Source organism: Schistosoma mansoni, chromosome 1 (assembly GCF_000237925.1).
Source record: "Schistosoma mansoni strain Puerto Rico chromosome 1, complete genome".
In the NCBI taxonomy this organism is placed as follows: domain Eukaryota; kingdom Metazoa; phylum Platyhelminthes; class Trematoda; order Strigeidida; family Schistosomatidae; genus Schistosoma; species Schistosoma mansoni.
The window spans coordinates 13,351,848-13,373,734 of record NC_031495.1 but is presented as its reverse complement, the minus strand read 5'-3'; the positions used below and the strand labels follow the sequence as shown (position 1 = coordinate 13,373,734).

The following is a 21,887-nucleotide window of genomic DNA, read 5'->3' as shown; positions in this document are numbered from 1 at the left end:
AAATTGAGATTCAGTCAATATTAGTAATCGACAAGTACCAACAAATACTCATTAATTATAGCACTCAGTAATTAGCCATTATTGTGCATAGTTTAATCTTTTAATGATTATATGACACGACTTACTCACTAGTAGTTAGTCTTTTATATCCATCATCATCCTTTAATAAATCACCTGAGAGATTTCAAATCATTTGACAGATGAAATGCACTATATATATATATATATATATATATATATATAAGTACCGCAAGGAAGAGAATTATTCAATAGTTAACAAATGGATTTCCTACTGTATTTGGTAAGTAAATAAATGAATGTATTCGATATTCAATAAATTCAATCAAAAATCATCGCTGTATTGTTAGTATTATTACCATTATTGTTATTATTACTACTACTATTATTCTAGTAAATAACTCCCTAAAATAAATAGTTTTGTAAACATTCAATATTGCCATTATTCTCGCAAGTGATATTAGAAAACTACTAGCTAAAGGCGTTCTGTCAAATATCACCATTAGATTACAGCAGAACATGATATATAACACTTCGCTTCTTCTAGATAACCAGTTTAGAATTATCACTTTCCTCGACCCCTAATTACAATCAAATATACTTTTACTCCCACTTGTTATTGCCTTCTTCCTTGTTTGTCTTCATCTAGGGAGAACAGATTTAAGATGACTGGAAACAAGTATTGTCTGATTCTGTATTGGCAGAGTATTTCCATTATTATTTGTTGTTGTTCATTTTGAGCCAGTTTTTTGACGATATGCGGTTTTTTTACATTTGATCAGAGCTATCTAGTGTTCAAATAACTTCAAGAACAGTTAACAATGTTTGATCATCGGGTAGTAGTAACCAATTACATGTTTGCCTTGTCTTTCCATCAATCGAGTTGTGGTGTACCCATTGCATTAAGCTAATAAGCATCGTTATTTATTATATTTCAATGTTAGGTGGTTCGGAGTGGTCAGTAATAAACCCTAATCATTCAAGGTTTTGTCATCGCTGGCGCTCGTCATCAAGGTGTATCTGTAGTCTGGAAAGATCTGGTACATACTGTGGTATTCGAACACGCGTCACACCGCTTCTCATCCTGAGACGTTATCACCAGGTATTGGGGCGACAACTGATTCCCTATAGAACCGAGACGTTTACATTTATCAGTTCAGGATAGTGATCAACACCATGCTGATATAGTTATTAGCGGTGACTATGAAACTGGGAGAGGTTGGTTCAAATCACAAAGTGAGTATTAGTCCCTTCAAGATTGTAGGTACACCCTAATGACTAGTGTCAACTAGTATGAAATCAATCTTGAGTATGGTATCCTTCAGCAAATAAAGATATGCCAAGAGTTATTTGTCACTAAATAAGTTATTGATGATAAAATTAAGAAAACGATCTTCTGTGTGCGACTTCATAAAAATTGTTTTCATGTTAAAAATAAACATCATTCGTAAGAACTGGATTTTTTCGGATTCAATCTCTCGATAGGCTTGCCTATATGGGTATTGTATCATAATTAGGAATGAACCAACCAATCAGTTCTCCCCAACTTCTCAATGATCATCAAGATTATGTTATTACATTAGGTTCTAAGAGGAGTAGTCTTTATTGTTTGTTTATTGTTTTGTCGGTCTGTCCTGGTCTTAATGTTCGTTACTGTAATTGTTCGCAATGGACCCCATCAATAAACATTCCGATGATTTTATTTTTTCGAAAAAGAACTACCATAACAATGCTGTTTCAGAATTAAGAGAAAAAAAACAATAAAAGTTCTCTTGATCTAATAATACTAATAACAATAATAATAGTGAAAATAATAGTGTCTGTTTAAAATGTGATTGCTATAAGTTCAGTCAGCTATATAAATTCATCTGAAATGCTGGCTGCTTGAACAAGACTGTAATTTTAAGCTATTATTGTTCTCGAAGCTAGAGAAATGTATGAGGTAGATATCGGGAGAGCTTATAAAGTCCTTATAATAATTGTAATGATAGCACTAATGGTAATAATAATAATTCGTATTAGTAGTAGTGTGGTGTGTACTACTGATGTTAACAGATATAAGTTGTATGCATCACCAATCGAAAGAGGAATGCCTAGCGGCAGAAGGTTGAGAAAATGGAAGAGAAAAGAACGAGAAAAATGAGTGATTGGTATGGAAACGTAGGAACAAGAAAGTCTAAGACAGTTGATGGATATTTTGCAAATGAATTATTTACTGTATGATTCTCGGATTTTTCTGAGATATTCTGTAATGTTTTGTCAAAATACATTTAGTTGTCTCCTTCTGTGTTCTCATTCACTAAAATAGTACTAGTAGTAGTAGTAGTATTAGTATTACCACGAATGACATTTGGAAAGGAATGAACGGAGGTATGTCCTGTTATATTTCACTTAATTAGTAGCTAGGCACCTATGAAAGAGCGGATTTACAAATTCCACTTGTCATTACTAAATATCTAATTAACTAACTTGAATTTCAGTATATCAATAACATATTCAAAGCAATTCATCTCAGAGAGCGAGCTGAATTATCTCCCTCTCCAGAAAAAACTTTTTGACTTGAACTTGATTCCACAAAATGTGCAGTGTTCTTTCTTCTTGCATTCGTTTTGAATGAATTTATGTTAAATGAAAGGTTGGTAATCTAAAAAAAACAACAATATTGTATAGTTTATACCACATAAACCTTTACCTAGGCAGATAACCATTCAACGTAAACATGAGAGTATCCGTAAACTGTTTTAGTTTTATGTGTCACTTTTGCTGAGTAGAATGTTTGTAAAATCTCTTTGAGGGTCAAACATGGGACTCTTAAGTCGTAATGAAGAGAGCATTAAATTTAAATCACTAAAACAGAACTTATTTCAATAAATCAAACGATAAACTTAAACTATCAGACAAAAAAAGTGACTGTAAGATTTTCTCTTCATCTGAAATGAGATAGTCGACATAAAATAACTGTCATACAATTTCAAATGAAAAATAAAAACTATTAAATCTTAACTCAGTATTTCAAAGATGAGAAGTTCATTGAGTAACCTTAAGGCACTAAATTTGATCACTGGTAATAGGTTAGATGAACACGTTGTTGTATCCCGTGGAGAATTATGAATGGTAAATTTTGAGGACTATTTATGGACCAATGTAATATGTATATTTCCCATTGTATAATCGTTAAGTAACTTAACTATTCATATTCATGTTCCGCTTATTATAAGCTTTGTTTTGACCTATGAACTATCACTATATGATTTATCATTCTTGAGTTATCCCCAGTCTATTAATTACTGTCCCCCACATTCACAGCCACATTTGGCTAAATCTTGTACAAATGTTATTTTCTATTTTATGGTACGATGTGATCTGTTTGGTTGGTATATAAACCCAGTATGTTTGAAATAAATGTTTCATATTGCAGAGAATGTTATTGGTGTTTTGGACTTAACTGGTTGGGCTAGGCAGATATCAGGACTGATAAATACTCAAGCTTGTTCATATGGCTTTTGTGTATTATTGCTCTGATCGATAATTCACTACTCTCTGATAGGTGGGAATCAGCACGTTCATATATCAAACAGGGCACATACGCATTCACAAGATATAACACACGTATGAAGAGTCCCATTCAGTATGAAACATCTGTCTTTCCAATGCTTCCTAGTTTCCAATAGTTATCTAAATAAAGTTAATCTATGCTGTAAAACTATCAAAATTTCAATAATCTTCACAACTATCTTGTACTAAAATATAAATAATTTTTTTCAAGTAGACAAATTTTATTTCATTAGTGATGTACTTTTAAAGTTTATATTAATAATATTCAGATAAATCAATAAATATTTTATGATACTGAAATATAACTGGATGTAAAGTGGATTGAAATTTGAACTGAGCCATTTTATTTAATGAGTGTTATTTGATGTGTTTACAAGATCGTTTTGCTTTTTTTTAATACATTTTATTCCGGGTTTACAGATAGGTAACAATCATTTTAAACATTTAGACTCAATATTCTATTAAAAAAAACATTATTGTTCACTAGGTTGATGAAGCATATCCTCTAAGATTTCTGAGATGTCTATGATGTAAATCTTGCACGTTGAATACTTTAGAAACGAATTTTCTAATCGCTTCCTAAATGTTTACATTCTTTAAAAACTAGATGCACAAGATGGAAAACAAAAGAAGGAAATTATGAAAGAAACTGTATTTTGAAGTTTTCTTAATATATCATAGTATAAGGATGCTTAGAAGATCGTAAGAAACCTAGGCATTTCAAAGTTTCACCAAAATGTTGGAATCAGTTATAAACTCTGTAGTTATACAGGTAGATTTACGAAGGACAATTAGTTCTCTTTCTAGATGTTTCGTAGGGGTTTCCAAACGATATTGAATAATCAGTGTATATCAAATTATTTCTTTAGTTTCTGAAAAATCTTTCTGGGGATTCTTGATGATTCTTAATAACTCCCTTCTTATAGAAAGTCTTAGAAATGTGAAATTTTCTTTGCAACCACTTTCAACAGTGCAAAGGTTTCTTGGAGGTATTCTATTTTCCCTTGTGGTTGACGTGTTTTGGTTATCTTAGCCATAACCAATTCTTCTATTTGGCTCTTTGAGTACTTTGATTCTTTCTTGAAAGTATTTATCATTATGTCGAGTGGAAGGATCCTGGAAACATTTGTCTTCAATGTCCTTTTACATTGTATGATCTTATGTTTATGCCTCTTCCATGCTTCAAATGTTACGTCTAATATACTGAACTTTCCAAACAGTGGAAAATGTAAGTAGACAGACAAATTTTTATAACGTGTGTCTGAGTGCCCTTTTGATATATGACGCGATGATGCCGCCAATTAGAGAGCAGTGAATTGTCGACCGAACAAAATGACACAAGGAAACCGTAAGAGCAGTCTAGAGTACTCACCGGTCCTGCATTCTACCTAGCCCAACCAGTTAAGTCCAAAACACCAATAACATTCTCTGCAATATGAAACATTTATTTCAAACATACTGGGTTTATATACCAACCAAACAGATCACATCGTACCATAAAATAGAAAATAACATTTGTACAAGATTTAGCCAAATGTGGCTGTGAATGTGAGGGACAGTAATTAATAGACTGGGGATAACTCAAGAATGATAAATCATATAGTGATAGTTCATAGGTCAAAACAAAGCTTATAATAAGCGGAACATGAATATGAATAGTTAAGTTACTTAACGATTATACAATGGGAAATATACATATTACATTGGTCCATAAATAGTCCTCAAAATTTACCATTCATAATTGTCATCGGGATATAACACAAATAAATCAATATCTCTAGCATCACTAATCTTGTCGCTTTCAGAAGCTTTAAGAATGATGAAAATACCTCAGTCAACCATCACTCTTTAGAAATCTCCACGAGAAATCCAGGAGTCGATGAAGGATATCCAGTTGGAAAGTAACAAAAGTTTGTCAATATAATGTGTTTTCTGGTAGTTTCTCGAAACACAATGTCATGTATTATCTTATCACTGCTCTTTCTTTTCCACACAAAAATAAACCTTATGGGTAGAACTTCTCTCATGCTTCGTGTAGTTTTTCCGTTTTGAACTAAAGATTGAAGGACTTTGAAGACGAAAAAGCAGCTAGGAAGTTGGTGGTAAAAGTATTCATAGATACAGCCTATTTAGAACCCTTAAAATGAAAGGAAACTAAAATATCTAATGCTTCTTAGTTTTCATTAAGTATTTAGCTTAAATCATTGCCTGATGAAAAGCATTCATGACCTTTAATATTCATAAAGACATTTATAGTGTAATTATTTTTAAGTCTTCTAGGTGCCTGACCGACTCATACTTAGTACAGAAAAATCCTAATCCGACGACGCTTAGGGAAAACACAATGATTGTCGTTAAGGATTTATTTGACTCCAGAAATAAGTTAAAATGATTTATGAATACTCCGCTTTTGACATGATTTATTTACAGTTAGAATTTGTATAAACTGAATTCAGTAGTATTTGACATCATTCAGCTGATAACCTACTGTATGAACATATATCTACAATATTTTACAAATAAGCATTTATAAGCAAGAGATATAACTGACTGACTAAGTTATATAACTACTCTTCAAGATATGATTACATATTATAGGTAATTGGAAAAAACTAATTTCATTTATTATTCGCAATGCAATCGACTATGTTATCGCATGTCATATTATCATATACCAAGGTTACATAGTTTTTTTCTATTTGGAATTATCACTTTAAGAAAATGACTCTTACAATATATTCTCATTCGGCAGACAGCCAAAAAGCAGAGTTGAGAACTCTACATTATATTTTCAACTCTCAATATTTAAGTGATATTATACAGTGGTTGTTGAATGTACAAGCCTGAGTTTTTTCTATAAGATTCCCAGTTTAAATTTGTCTAGAAAAACAAATATATATTTATATCACAAAGGGATAAATGTTAGACCACTATTGAAAACCTGAAAGCACTGGAAGGCCTCCATGCACTGTTGAGAAGTCCCATACTAAGACCAACCGTTCATTCAGTTCTTCCAAATTTTCAATAGTTATCTGACATTAATCCATTCATGATATCAATCTAAACTCAACATTCTCTACAACCCTATACTGAAAAATATACATTTGTTTAGTCATGATAAATACTTCATTAGTATTTTCAGTTTAGGCTTGTGAAAACTATTGGGTTTCACCGAAATCATGGACCGATCAATGTTAGACCGCCATTGGATGACTAGAGGCACCGGACGATTATTTCGTAGAAGTATGGGACTGCAGAGGAGTCCCATACTAGAACGGAACGCCCGTCCTGGATCCTCCGGCTACCACCCTCCATCTTTGCTTAAAACAGTGAATTATGTTTGTTAAAGTCGGTTAACATATAAGAATCACAGAATATTATTGATAAAGTGGTACTTTAGAATTGTTGATATGACGCGTAAAATTTTCTATATGAAATCAAAAACATGGGAGTAATCACTACTCAACGACTGAGTAGTTGGAAACATATCATTTAAACAAGCCCCCCTCACACTGGTGATAGATTAATTAGAATATCTCTGATTGTGATAATCCTTAATGTAAATTAGGATTCCTGACTTAGTGGATAAGTATCAGTTTCCCAAGATTCCAGAAATATTTATCTAGTGAGCGCAGACTAAAATAAAACTCTAGATCTACGGTTTTCTGAGAAGATATAATGTTAGTTTACGCATGAATCCAATAAAAATAAATAGAAATTACATTTAAAATACTCCATAATTTAAAACAATTAGTCCCTTTGATAAATTTCGATAATGTAATAAGAAGACGAAGATTATCAGAACTAGGTGTCAAATTTGGTAAGCAAAGATGGATAGTGGTTAGCAGTGGAATCCAGGACGCGCGTTTCGTTCTATTTGGGACTCGTCAGCTGGATGTACCTACATCTTAGAGTTGATGTTCACTCTGGGACTCGAACCCAGTACTATTCGCTTCAAACACCATCGCGTTATGCACTCGGCCACTGACAAGTATATGTGTGATTAGATTGTTCGAAATGTATTGCGCTAATATATCACATAGTTCTGATAATCTTCATCTTCTCATTACATACTCCATAATTGTTTAATCATAGGAATAGTTCCGAATGGTGTCAACTTACACAGATTTCAGATCATATTCCTAGTAGGATTCTGTTATTCTTTAAATGAAAACACTTTGGAATTCTTTTGCAGTTTTATACATTATAGTTCTTACTTTATTGCTTGATATAGTGAATAAGTTATTCTACAATATCATTATTATCATTATAAGTAGTATTACTCTTATAACTATGAAAAAACTTGTCCATTTAATATAACCTTTTATAGACTAAATACAATCGTGATAATAATAAATTATTATAATCATAATATGCATATTTTTATAAAATGTTACTCTTTTTTTTAGAAGATAATCACAGTGATTAAAACATATTCTACTCATCTGTCTATTTATCTAATTGTCTGCCTGTCTATCTATCTATCTATCTATTTATCTATCTAACTACTACCTATCTATTTATCTGTACATCTATTTTGATTCCAATCATAATAATAATAATAATAATAATAATAAAACAGTCTGAATCGGTTAATTAAATTAAGAAATAATTATGATTATCAAATAACCTAGAGATAAGAACTATTATTTCTTATTAAATAATGAATATGTGCGTGTATTTATGAGAATGTACATACACCTACGTGCGGATGTGTGTGTATATGTGTGTGTATGTATGTAGGTATGTATAAAGATGAGATAATTAACATGATTTATCTTTGTCTCGTAATAATAATAATAATAATAAAAAAAGAAGGAATGAAGAAATTCAATTTCTTTATATCCAGATACAAATGATGAAATTAATGAATTAGATAGGCAGAATTGCTTATATCTATCTATCTATCTATACATTAGTATACATTTATTAAGCTTAAGATAATTGTAGATTAGAATTAATGAGGGTTTATTGTCTAAATGGATATAAGCACAAGAAAGCAATTAAATTGATTGTGATAATGAGTATAAAAAGTGTGTGTGTGTGTGTATGTATGTGTACATAGACTACATTGGAGATAATACATTATATATACATATATATACACATTAATATACTATCTCTACTTACCTATTCATTAAACTAACTTATCATTAGACGTAAAAAAATCTTTTTTTCATCTTGAAGATAATTTCATTAAATGAGGTGCTACATATAGATTTATTATAAACAAAAAAATTGTTTATTTATTTTTATATAATGGATATTATTTAAAATGATTTTGTGAAAAATTCAAATCAATTAAAGAATAATATACCTTAAGTGATACAAATAAAATTCTAATTTATATTCAATCTGTAATTTATAGATAATTATCAAAGTGGCTATAAAGATTCAGTAGCTGAGTGGATAACGCAATAGCGTTTAAAGTGAAAGGTACTGGGTTCGAGTCCCAGGGTGAACATCAACTCTGAGATGCAGATACATCCGGCTGACGAGTCCCAAATAGAACGAAACGCGCATCCTGGATTTCACTGCTAGCCACTATCCATCTTTTCTTACAATTATCAAATTAAGTTAAACAAAGTAAAAAAGTATTAAATAGGTGTAATATGTTTGTGAAAATCTCAGCGAATGAATTTGAAGTAAATCCAACGTTTCGTCTGGCAATCTAGTCCAAACTTTTTCAAGGAAATCCTTGCCAGGCGAAACGTTGGATTTACTTTAATTTCATTCTCTGAGATTTTATAAATATATTATTTCTATTTATTGTCTTACATCAACTCGGCGCCCAAATATTGTGAAACTATTCGCTCTAATTTAGACGAAAGTTCTTATAAAGTAAAAAGTAATAAATGAATAAATATTTTACTATTTTAGCTTAATTTGAAGGATTCGAAGAATTTGTATTGAATATACCAAATTATATGTTTGATTCTTTAAGAGATTATAACTATCAATATACTTTTTTCATGCTGATCAATTTACTATTAATGGAAATAAAATATTTATGTTAAGTATAGTGTTTCGATTCTAGATAGGGATATCTTAATTGATTTCAGTCATTATTGGAAACGGTTTTGATAAATTTTAATAATCTTTATAAACTACTTAATTAAACAATAGTGTACTCATTAGTGATTAACTATGTGATAAATTAAGTTATTTATGTGATAATTATCATAAACTGATAACCTGACTATATCGCTGACTCACTAAAATGTTGACCATTCATCAAACTTTGACTTCACAACTGTAGCTCAATGGTCCTGATTTCGATCTTTTTTTCAGATCTTTTAGTGGATAGTCTTGATATCTATTTAACGATACATATTTCCGAATTATTCTCATATTGACGTTAGTATGTAAGTTCATATATCATTAAATTCTGAATACTTAGTAAGTTGATAAATGTTATGAGAATGATTCAGTAAGATATTTATCATCAGAAAATTACTATAACTTAGAGAAAACAAGAATATAACAACAGAACATTTGCTCTCTTAGCCTAGCATGATCTCATGATGACTATGACTAGGATTCATTGAGAAAAAGTCAATACGAAATCAAATAACATTACGAAGCATTTTGTAAGTAATCGGTTCAAATCAAATTATCTCATTTACTTCTTTGTTGAATAACCCTTTTCGAATTAGTACTATTCGTCACAGATTAATCTGAGTTGGAGTATCATTGAAACTAGGGAGTAGTAGATAGTTATCTTATACTGTATGGAGCTGTTCAGTAGTGCACACTGACGACCACAATAGGAATGAAAAATACAGGAAAATATGAAACCGAATTTACATGAAACTGTATGTAGGCTATTATCAACTATAATTATAAGAAGTATTAGAAAACTATCACCTTCGTCAAGAACATTGAAAATTTGATTGTTATAATAAAAAGTAATTTAATAAGATGAATATCAGTCAACATTTAAGTGTTAACCGTTAGGATAGTAGTCGATCTACCTTCAACCTTGATTTATGCTCGTAAATAGTATTCTATTAAATAATTAATTTTATTACCGACTAGTCAGCGTTAATCACGCAACTATTCTTCATGTTTTGTAGTTGTAGGTTAATTAATAAAAATATATATAAATAGTTGGATTTTAGCTAAATAATCATAATTTATTTTCACAATCAATAACCAATTCATTGTTCTTCTGATATTTCCACAGTCTAATTAGATGTAGGATACAAGGGTTGGGCAAGAAGGGAGAAGAGTAAAATCATATTCATTATCAAATTATTTCATTCAATGGGATTCATTTTGTGATTACTAACGTAACAATCCACTAGGTCATATTAATTAGAAAGGGTAAAATTATTTCTAACACGAATTATCCGGAATGGATTGATTTTTAACTTTTGGTTATTTAGCTATCAGGTGAACAGTCATTGGGGAATATGAGAGAGGGAATACGCGAATTAGCGACAATAATATTTCAATAATAATAATAATAATAATAATAGTTGACTATTCGGTTAGTGAGTTTAATTTAAACAGGCGTCTATGGGGGAATAATAACGAAGATGGTAGAGGAGAAATTATTATCTCATGGGATTGCTTATTATTAGTGAATAAAATATCAATAATTTTTACTAATTTAATAAAATAAGATGGTTCAGCAATCTTCTGGGTCGCTTTATGGAAGAAGAAAAAAACTAATAAATTATATTATACCTCGTTAATAAAATTAAGGTAAATTTCATTGTTGTTGACAGTGCCAAGATTAGGTTCTTACATTTAAATTGATTGATCAATACCATTAAGTAGTCAGTTATAATCAACATAAAGAGTGGAATGTATGTACGTTGCCCCTAACTTGATATGATGAAATGAAATTAACAAGATGAAAAACAAGTAATTCGAAATAATCTCAGTACCAATGATGGTGAGAAAGACTAAATGTGGAGAATATGGCTAGAATTCAAAGTGTAAAAGAAGACAGAGAATGAATACATATGTACCGTTTTGAACGATTTTGAGTCATATCACTCATTGTCTTCAACTACTCATCTTGATTATCATACAAATTCCAACCAGGTAGTCTGGGTCTATCAAAAGGTTTGAACAAACGGTCAATGACTTTATAGGCACAGATGTCTATTTCTGATTTGCCTACTTCTGGTATTTTTCCAGCCCAACCCTATACCACCCAATATGGCTCGTTTAAGTGGGCTGTGGTTAGGCACTTGTAATACTTGTCCTAACCGAATCAGTTGATAAAGATCCATAACCTTAACAACTAATTTGTCATATTTATTATCTTACTAGAATGGAATAAAGAGCGATTTAACAAATAAACAGTGGGAAATAAAAAGAAATTAAATATTTTATGAGGTGTTAGGATAGTTATCCTTTTATGATGTTCAATAAAAGTGCTCTCTCTTGCATTTTCGAATAATTTCCCGTTCATTTAATGTGTATAGTTTAATTTTCACTGGGAACTTCATTTTAGTCATCTAAGGCTATCTACAGATGATTTCTGTGAACACGTTACTATAAGATATCTCAACTTACCAAATGAAGAAACAAATAAAATGGAAGTTAGGGCTTAAAACAAAATCTTCAGTAAAAATTATGAAACGTTGTGAAGCATTCACTCACTAAATGAACAAAAGAAAAAGCTAGATGTTGTACAAATATTAAACATTCAGAAATATATGGGCTTCAAATCCCCAAACGAATATCCATCACCTTCTCACTCGTTTCTTTAAATATAACTTTTTATTGATATTTCACTTCAACAGTTAGAGTAAACTATTGAAATAAAGATTTCAATTTTAGAAGAATTAAGTAGATGTAATGTTTGACCTAATAGTTTATTGTTGTAGTTAAATATTTTCTAGAAAATAAAAAAATATCCTGAAATTATTAAGTAGTTATACACTTTGATCTATTCACAGGTATAATTCTACTTTGCCAATTGAGAGTTGGTTGTATCAGTGCATATACTTGAGAAAAAACAATAAAATATTTACATTTCATAATCTCTGACTAATGATCAATGTCATATCTTTCTTGTCTTTTAATACTGATTGAATTATATGGATCAGGTTGCACTGCGGTCACTGTTCCAGGTGATTTGACATCGCGTATATTACATTGATACGTTCGATGGTTGAATGTATTCGACAGGTAATCTTATTCAACCTAGACTCCTCGATAGTCGATATTTGTCAGTAGGGGTTATCTTCAGCCTTGAGAGAATTGTTGGTTGGTGTGAGATTAAATTAGTCGTCGCTCAGCTTCACAGTCTGAGACAATTATCTATCAGGGACTTGGTTGATCACCTGTAGGACTAAGATGTTTATGTTGATTTATTACTGAGTGTCATATCTTTTTAAACTACCGTTGTATACACGAGATCGGATCCGTTAAGGAGCGTCAGTTCCCTTAAGATTACAGGTACACCTTGCTGACGAGTGCCAAGTAGCACGAAACCTAGGTCCAGGGTTTTCTGTTGACTACTTCTAACCACCATCTTATCGTAACATAGTGCACAAAACGTCGAGTCACCTGGACTAGTGGCCACACTTCAACTTGGTCGATAGGATTCGATTTGCACTAAGAAGGACCTAATATATATGACATTGATCACCACCCGGTGATCAATCAATTGTAAATATATTGTATCGTTTACTAATCGCTTTTCGGGTAATATCACTTAATGTACTAATTAAATGGAGTGTTTTGTCAGGAAATTAATTTCCTCATAGTGTTATAATTAATCACTTGCCCACAAATCATAGGATAAATTTAAAATAAACTTACAAAATGATAAGGTTAACTAGACAAAAACCTAGCGGAATACCTGAAAATGTTTTCTATACATTTTCAATATTTCTTCACTATCATATCATTTATTGCTCAGATACAATACAGATAAAGCTATACAATTAATGATGAATAAGTTGACTGGTTTATTTAATTGAGGAATTAAGTTAAAATTTTACACTACGATAGTCTTCACAGCTGTATCTTGAATAAGAAAAACATTAGTATCAACAATAGTGGTAATCTATCATTGTACTGAATATTATAATGGTTAACATGCATGCAATATTCATACAAATTTTTATTAGAATTTTTGTTGAACATAATAGTTAAATTGTGATTAACTTAGCTGGTTTTGAAATACTTTTAACATAAGGTCAAATTGTAATTTGAACAAAGTTGAAAATAAATGTGAATACTTAGGGAAGGATATTAAATTAGACAACTGACTTATAATGCTGTAAAATTTACCACAACAAGCTGATGAACACTTTGGGTAGTGATAATAATAATAATTATTACTATTATTATAGTATGGTGTATGCTACTTCCATATATTGGGAATGAACTGTACTTCGTGACTACATCCCTGCTCTTTAAGTCAATTATTTTCTATATTTCTCTTAGGTAATCTGCTCCTAATAACTATCTCGGTAGGCTTGTGGTTACCACGAACGGAAAATTTATCTCATCAACACTAACCTTTACGATACTGCTAGACATTCCCGAAACTCCTAACGTGTGCCCCCCCCCTATAGTGTGGACTGCTAATGTACATGGCTTAAGTTTCTTACATTGCTCTTTGCCTATTAATGATACTACTGCCCCTGTATCGATCAGATACACTAAACCCCGTTCGTTTATACTTGCTCTCGCATAGACTACTCCTGTATCTAATAACGCAACAGCCCTCACTTTCATTGGGTAGAAAGAACAAGAATTATGTCGACTAAAATCTTAACGTTTTCGTCTTGTTGGACAATTTCTCTTGCAATAGCCTGTTCCTCCGTGAGCGCAACATTTGTTGTTCCTGTTGTTATTCACTCGTATTGCGGCAGTCTCACGCTGCAGCTCATCTGTCTTCTCGACAGTGCTTATCTCTTGACTTCCACACTCCACCAGAGCTGCTTGGGTCATCAACATTTTGGTTACTTTTACTAGCTCACTGATACCCATGGGTTGTGCGGCGTTTACTAGTTTCAGATCTTGGCAGAAGGCACTCTCTCGATGAACTATGACGCCAAAAACTGTGCTCCTGACTCCTCATCCAAATTCGGCAGTGCGTGACAGCAACCAGGTTAGCTCTACTACCAACACCAGCGGGTCACCATCTACCGACAAATTGGCCAACCGTAACATCTTCATTACCTCCTGTCTGTCCACTGGGCTGTCAAACTCTGCGAATAACCACTCTCTGTCCGCCTCCCATGTCTTTCCGTCTTATACTACCTTTTCCTTACCTCTCAGCAGCATTCTCAACACCACTATCTTAGCCTTGGGCTGCTTCGCCCTCATCAGCTCTGCAACAGCTCCAAACCCCTTATGTTTGTCGACATAAGTAGGATACACTACGGTTGTAGTAATGGTGGTAGTAGTTGTAGTGTGATGTATGCTATTTATGCCAAAAGACATAAGCAGTATGTAACAGCAATCGGAAGTGGAAAACCTGGCAGCAGAAGGCTAGGAAGATCGAGTTGAAGAGAAAAATAGGAAGGAATCGTGGACTGGAAGAAACATGCAGAACGTGGAGGACAAATGATGGAAATTTAAAAATGAAGTATTCAGATTATGGTTCTGATATTTTACCAAAATGCTCTGTAACTTTATATTGAATTACAATCGATCGCCCTCACCTGTGTTCTTGTTCACTACAGTAGTAGTACTACTAGTAATAACAATAAGTGATACCATACCATTCATTCATTTGGTAATCATCCGTAGTCTGTTTACGCGTTTATCTGTTATGGTTACATAAAAATAACAACACTTTTTATGGATTTTTTCATTCATATACAAATCAACAGTGAGACTTGTGTAAAACTGGTGAGCATGGATTAAAGATACCATCTTCTACTTGAAAATTATCCTATGTGAATTTGATTCTTATCGGCAACATCAGTTTCTTCAAAATTATGTTGGATTTAATGTTCGAAACTAAACCCTGACGTAATCCCACTGTGATGAAGAAACTTGCAAACTGGCATTGTCGTGTATACTACTTATATTGGCAGATATAAGTAGTATGTATCAGTAATAGAAAGCAGAAGGTTGAGGAGATTAAATTGAAGAAAACAGGAAAGGAAAAAGAGAGCAATTGTAATAACAACATAATTAAAAGAATCATGAGGCATGTAAAGGACAACTGAAGGAAGATTTACAAATAATGTATCAAATATCTGGTTTATCTTTTTTACCAACAATAAATTGGTTTTCCTGGCCAAGTCTTCGTTCACTACAGTACTAAAATGGAAAACTGACTGCTTCTATAAATTCTTATATAAACATCCCATTAGGTGTTTGGGATGACGTTTTGCGAATAGCGTGAGAGGAGTTAAAACGAAAAACATTCACACGGCCGAAAATTTATTCTCATTAACAAAATGATACTACCAAAAGGCTTTTCAAAGAACAATATTTTTACAAATCTACAACAAGGATATAATTAACTAATCCCATATTAAGGGAGATTAACATTATGTTAAATTCTATGTAGATCCATAGAACATGTGAAAATGGAATGAATGATATTGAAATGATTGATTAAAATTCGGAAATTTCACAGTGAGTTCGTAGGTGTACACTACTGAAAAGTACTAAATGAAGACGAAAGACGTATCTGATATCTACTGGTTATTAATTCTTTCTTAATCAATTTCAATTCATGATAAAGCTAACTTCAACACAAACGAGTTGTATAGAAGTGAAATATTGAGTTCTTTTTGTATGTTTTATCATTTTCCTATAAATCTAGGTGAGCTTTTTATGAGAGTAGGATATTTTTTAAATAATCATTGTAACTTGACAAGAATTATGATTATTATTTTACAATTTTAGAATATTCAACCTCTCTTGAGGATGAACAGTTAAGTCATAGATTTACTATCGGTTACATCGCGAATTGGTCTTAGTTGAACAACTATTGAAAAACAGGGAGCTCTGGACATTTACTTTATCCTAATATGAGATTCATCAGTAGTTGGGTATTTACAGTCCCTACAGGGAGTCGAATGTAGGTCTTTCAGGTCTCACGACGAATATCTAATAATTTAAACTGTTGACTTGGCATCCATCAGTTTACACTTGTGACTTCAATTGGTTCACGATATTGTATAATCATGTTCTACTATTAATGGCGAAAAGTTGCCTGTTCAGTCATTTCTGGTCTTCGGTAGCTGTCTAGAGTCAGTTTATCACTTAAATTATGGAATTCAACAATTTTCACTAACCCTTTACGTTACTAAAGCATAGTAGTTAATGAATGGGTGTTGTAACTTTAAATGATTAAATCACCATTTAAAAATTTTCCCGTTAGGCTGAACATGTGAATACCCACCGGTGTGTAAACACAGCTAATTCTCGCTTTATAAGCAACAATCAATATTGAAGAATAATTTGATCTCTGGGAATTTCTGTCTCTGTTGGACTCTTATGAAGTATACATGAAACAACTATCATCTTTGAAACATCTCTCATAAATTTCTAATTATTCAACCTAATATTATTATAAATAGATTAACTTTTGATACTTATATTTCCAAATAAATTACGAACTTATAATTAACATTATTGCTTATTATTATAAGTATTAATAATAATAGTAGAAGGTTAATAATTTCCGGTAGATAAATAGAAAACTATTTTAAACTTTTTTTCCCGGTATTATTATTATTTTTTTCGTAATAATAATAATACTACTAATACTACTAGTAATAATAATAATAAAACTAATGAGAAAAAAATATTCATTGTTAGTATCAACATTAACTCATCAATCTCTCTTCCTATTCATCATATTTCCTTCTACAAAGTTTTCTAGTTTATTTTCATTTTACAAAGGTCAACATTCATTGTTCAACAATAGTGTATACTTGTGTAAGTCTCTGTATGTGTGTATGTGTGCGTTTAGATACACGTTATTTAACATTGAACAACTTCATTGTTCTAACAATGTAACATTATTTCATTGAAAAAGAATTCGAACAGAATATTATCTCTTTTTTTATTTAATTTTTAGGAATATTAAATAAATTTTTATTATTGGATATTCTTTACTTCATGTCATGATATCATCCCTAATAACAATAATAATACTAATACTACTAATAGTAATAATAATAACAGTAGTATGTTTTTTTATACAAGAAATGAATATATATCTGTAGCATCATTTCCTTTCAATTTCGTTGAACATCGAAAATATTTCGCTTTGAACATAAAACTCTAAAACATATCGAAAAAATTTTTTTCTTCATGAAAAAAATGCAGAAAAAAATAAAAAAAAATATTTTTAGATTCCAAGTAATGTTGTAAAATTATTTATTATTGTTCCTCAAAACGAGCTGACACACACACGCACACAGAGATAATTTCAATATTCTAATATATTCATTTAATCAGTGTTTTTTAGGTATCAATTTATATATTGCATCCTTTTTTTTCTCGCAAATTTGAATGGCGGTAATAATTTTTATAATTGTAATCAGCTAAATAGATTGAGTACATCAGAGATAGGGAAGATATCTACCTAAAAATGCAGATAAGGGACTACGTTGATGGTATGCAATCGGAATAAGCACGATTTAAATGATTTAATAACGAATTGAAGGGTAAACCTAACGCTAGCAACCAAAGTAGCTTTATTTACAAAAGTTTATAATTGAAGTTTCTTCAGTTGAGATGTTCGTAGTTAGACTTGCAATATACAGTCATTGCATGATCCTAGTTTTGATTACTATCAAAACTAGTTTATCTGTGGTGTAGTGGCTGTGGGGCATTCCAACCGCTTTTGTGGTAAAAATATGCGGATTGATTGACGAATTCGTCTTAATGAGGTCTTTAAATGTTGGTCTAGCACGAATAGGATTTTAACTTGGAAAAACTTTGAGTATTCGAAGCAGATCTTTGGGTCTGAAAGTTCTTGAATGGAATAATCAAATAAGACTTCAGTTCTGTTTAATTGTTCTTCTGTAAAGATAGAGTATGTTTTAAGGGTAAAATCCCATGATCAGCGTTACAATTACCAATAATGTTTCTACTGACTGAGAGTGAAAGCTAGCGTTTATGAGATAGCCAGACACTATCTTAGATCTAGTCAAAAATGATGGAGATTGATGATCCGCGTTGCTTTAACAAATAACATAGATGAATATTCAAGGAAAATCTCCAAGTTTTTTTACTCCTGCAGAGTATCGCTGGAAAATAATACCTTGAAGGATTGGCAGAACAATGGCACCAAGAGTGGATAATAAGATTTAATTCGAAGTAAGGAATGATCTCAAATCAAGGAGAGCTTAATAAATATTTCATGCTATTCGGAGACCTCTTAAAAATATCATCATTACCACAACGGTGGAATTTTTCCAAGAATTTACTGAAGTTGAAGACATAAACTATTATATTTTATAGTTGAAGTCATGAGTCAATTGAAGCTAGACTACCCTGAGAAACCTGGAAGCACTGGACGGCCGTTTCGTCCTATTAAGGGACTCCTCAGCATGATGGTCTAGCTTCAATTGACCCATGATTTCAACTATAAAATTACTAAGATCTCCACAAAATCCCCTTTTGATGATATTCATATGATCACTAATGACTGACTTCAAGAGGTATTTCCTGAAGCTCCATACCGTAGGACTGTTTTGACGTTCGTATTGAAGATTCTCACTTTGAAGTTAGTTGACAGTTGTTTTGAGTTCCGCATGTTCTTCAATTTTAGAAATGTTGCCCTTCCTTTGCCAATCCTCGCCTTTACGTCTGCATCAATGATGCTTCCCAGGTACGTGAATGTTTCCACCTCTTCAATAGTTTCTCCATCAAGTGTGATTGGGTTAGTGTTTTCCGTGTTGTAATTGAGAATCATACTTTTTCATTTGTGTATGTTGAGGCCTATTGATGCAGGGGCTGCTGCTACTTTAGTTGTATTTGTTCGTGAATATGGGATAGGGGGGATGGGTCACCTACGAAGTATAAATCAATTAATTGGTTCTGAGATGTCCATTGTATTCCATGCTTCCCCTCAGATGTCAACGTCTTAATAATCCAGTCAATCACCAAAAGAACATTTCAGTTAGATGCTTTTAGATTAATAGATCTAGACACCAATCCTTAGGGTACATACTGATGAAAATCTTTAAAAAGAAATAAAATTTTCAATATCACTTCATATAATATTACTTAATTTAATTAATCAAAAAATAATTAAACATTTATTCTTTAAATTTATATGTATTATATTATAAAATGTTTACAGGAAAAATATCAACCTCAATTATATGTGACAAGTATTATTGATCATAATGTAATAAAAAAACGGATTCCATCATCTACTCCATTAATTCAATCAACTAATAATAATAATAATAGTAATAATAATAATAATAATAATAATAATGGTAATAATCAATATTCAACAAGATCTAATATTCATGATTTATCATATAATAATAATTTTATTCAAAATAACATATTGAGAACTTTAAACAGTCAATTTATCCTTTCATATGATTGGTCAAATTTTTTAAAAATTAATCTTTTAAATTATATTGATAAAGTATTTTTATTTCATATTTCTTTAATACCAAAATTTAAATTACATAATTTAATAAAAAAATCAATAAAACATTTATATTATTGTTATGAATCATATTTTATTAATCAATTTAATATAATTGGTCAATATTATTCTTATTTTAATTATAATAATAATCAATTAAATTTTTTAATCAATATACCTAATAAAAATGATTGTGAAAAATTATGTTGGGCAATTAGACAACCATATTTATATAAAAATGGTGGATTATTATTATGGGGTAAAAAGTAAGTAAAAAAAAATTATAAATAAATTGAATGTTTTTTTTTTTTAATAAATGAAATCATGAATTGATTTTAAATAGAAAATCATTTAAAAAATTGTGAAAATGATAGATGGTTGTATTATCTTAGTATAAGATTTCCTAGTACTATATCCATCATCAAGAAGGTGACAAGTATTTATAAACAGTTGTTTACGCAAAATACTCAACATTCACTAGCTGGATACTATCAGCAACAGCGTTTTATGGGAGAGGATAAACCAGCTTCCATCTGAAAAGGAAATTAAGAAAAGACGTTGGAAGTAGATCAAACATACATTAAGGAAATCACCAAACTATATCACGAGGCAAGCCCTAACTTGGAATTCGGAAGGGCAGCGGAAAAGCGGAAGGCCAAAGAACACATTTCCTCGGGAAATAGAAGCAGATATGAAAAGGATGAATAACAACTGGAAAGAACTGGAAAGGATTGCTTAGGACAGAGTTGGATGGAGAATGCTAGTGTGCGGCCTATGCTCCTCGACGAGGGGTAACAGGCGTAAGTAAGTAAGACTCCCTAGTGATGGACATACACAACTTCATCGAAGGGAATGGAACTTGGAACATTCAGTCATGCATGCGAATATTTAACCTCTAGTGATTTCAGGTTCTCAATAATGATTAGGCGATTCAAGCTATGAAAATTCTACAATTTCTACAAATCTTCCCTATCCAAATAAAAATTCAATGTTCATTAGGATTAGAATGCTACTTGATAGATAATCGAAAACAAGTAATCCCCTTAGGCTAATTTATGTTCCAATATCAAATTAAATACTATAATCATGGTGAAACTTCAATGAATAATGAGTTCATTCAGAACTGTTAAGTGTTACATTTTTGAGCAGAATTCTCGTTTTTAAAAATTCATACTATAAACTAACTCACAACTCTAGCCTAGTGCATCGTGCAATTATTACAAATCAACATATTATTAAATAAAATATAATGGATCCAATAACTGATCAATTACATCAGTGCTTACATTACAACTTGATCAACAGAATTCGACCAGCACTGGGTGAATAGAGAAATGACATTGCTTCCTAGTCAGAAGTTAATAAGTGTAAAAATATCAGTCCTGTTACAGATGGGTCACTAGCCGAATCCCCCAATGGTAGCGTCTCTGAATGCGTTACTGAATGTCACAAGTCCGACTCCCACAGAGAATATCAGTTACCTAAAGATTGCAGATATACTTATCAAATGAATAATGACTATCATAAAACCTCTATCGACAGCAGTCTCTTCTGATTACTTCCAGTTAAGGAATGAGTTGGAAAACTCAAGATAACTATAAAACGTTATGGTCACACGAGCAGTTTCAAAGAAGTTTTGTATTACAAGCTAGGGTCGGTAACCGTAAACCCAACCCTTTTCTGTTCTTTTGGCTTAGGGCAGTCAGTAGTAACCCTGGAAGGTCTCAGTAGCAGTTTTACAGTATGTATGTTT

At 31.5% G+C, this 21,887-nt stretch overlaps 1 non-coding gene across 1 annotated transcript; it reads left to right on the top strand.

The window, feature by feature from the left end:
• The first annotated feature begins 8,964 nt into the window (after positions 1 to 8,964).
• On the top strand, positions 8,965 to 9,036 carry Smp_tRNA_00341_Pseudo_TTA.1.1. Its single transcript has one exon. It is a non-coding gene (tRNA).
• The last annotated feature ends 12,851 nt before the right edge of the window (positions 9,037 to 21,887 follow it).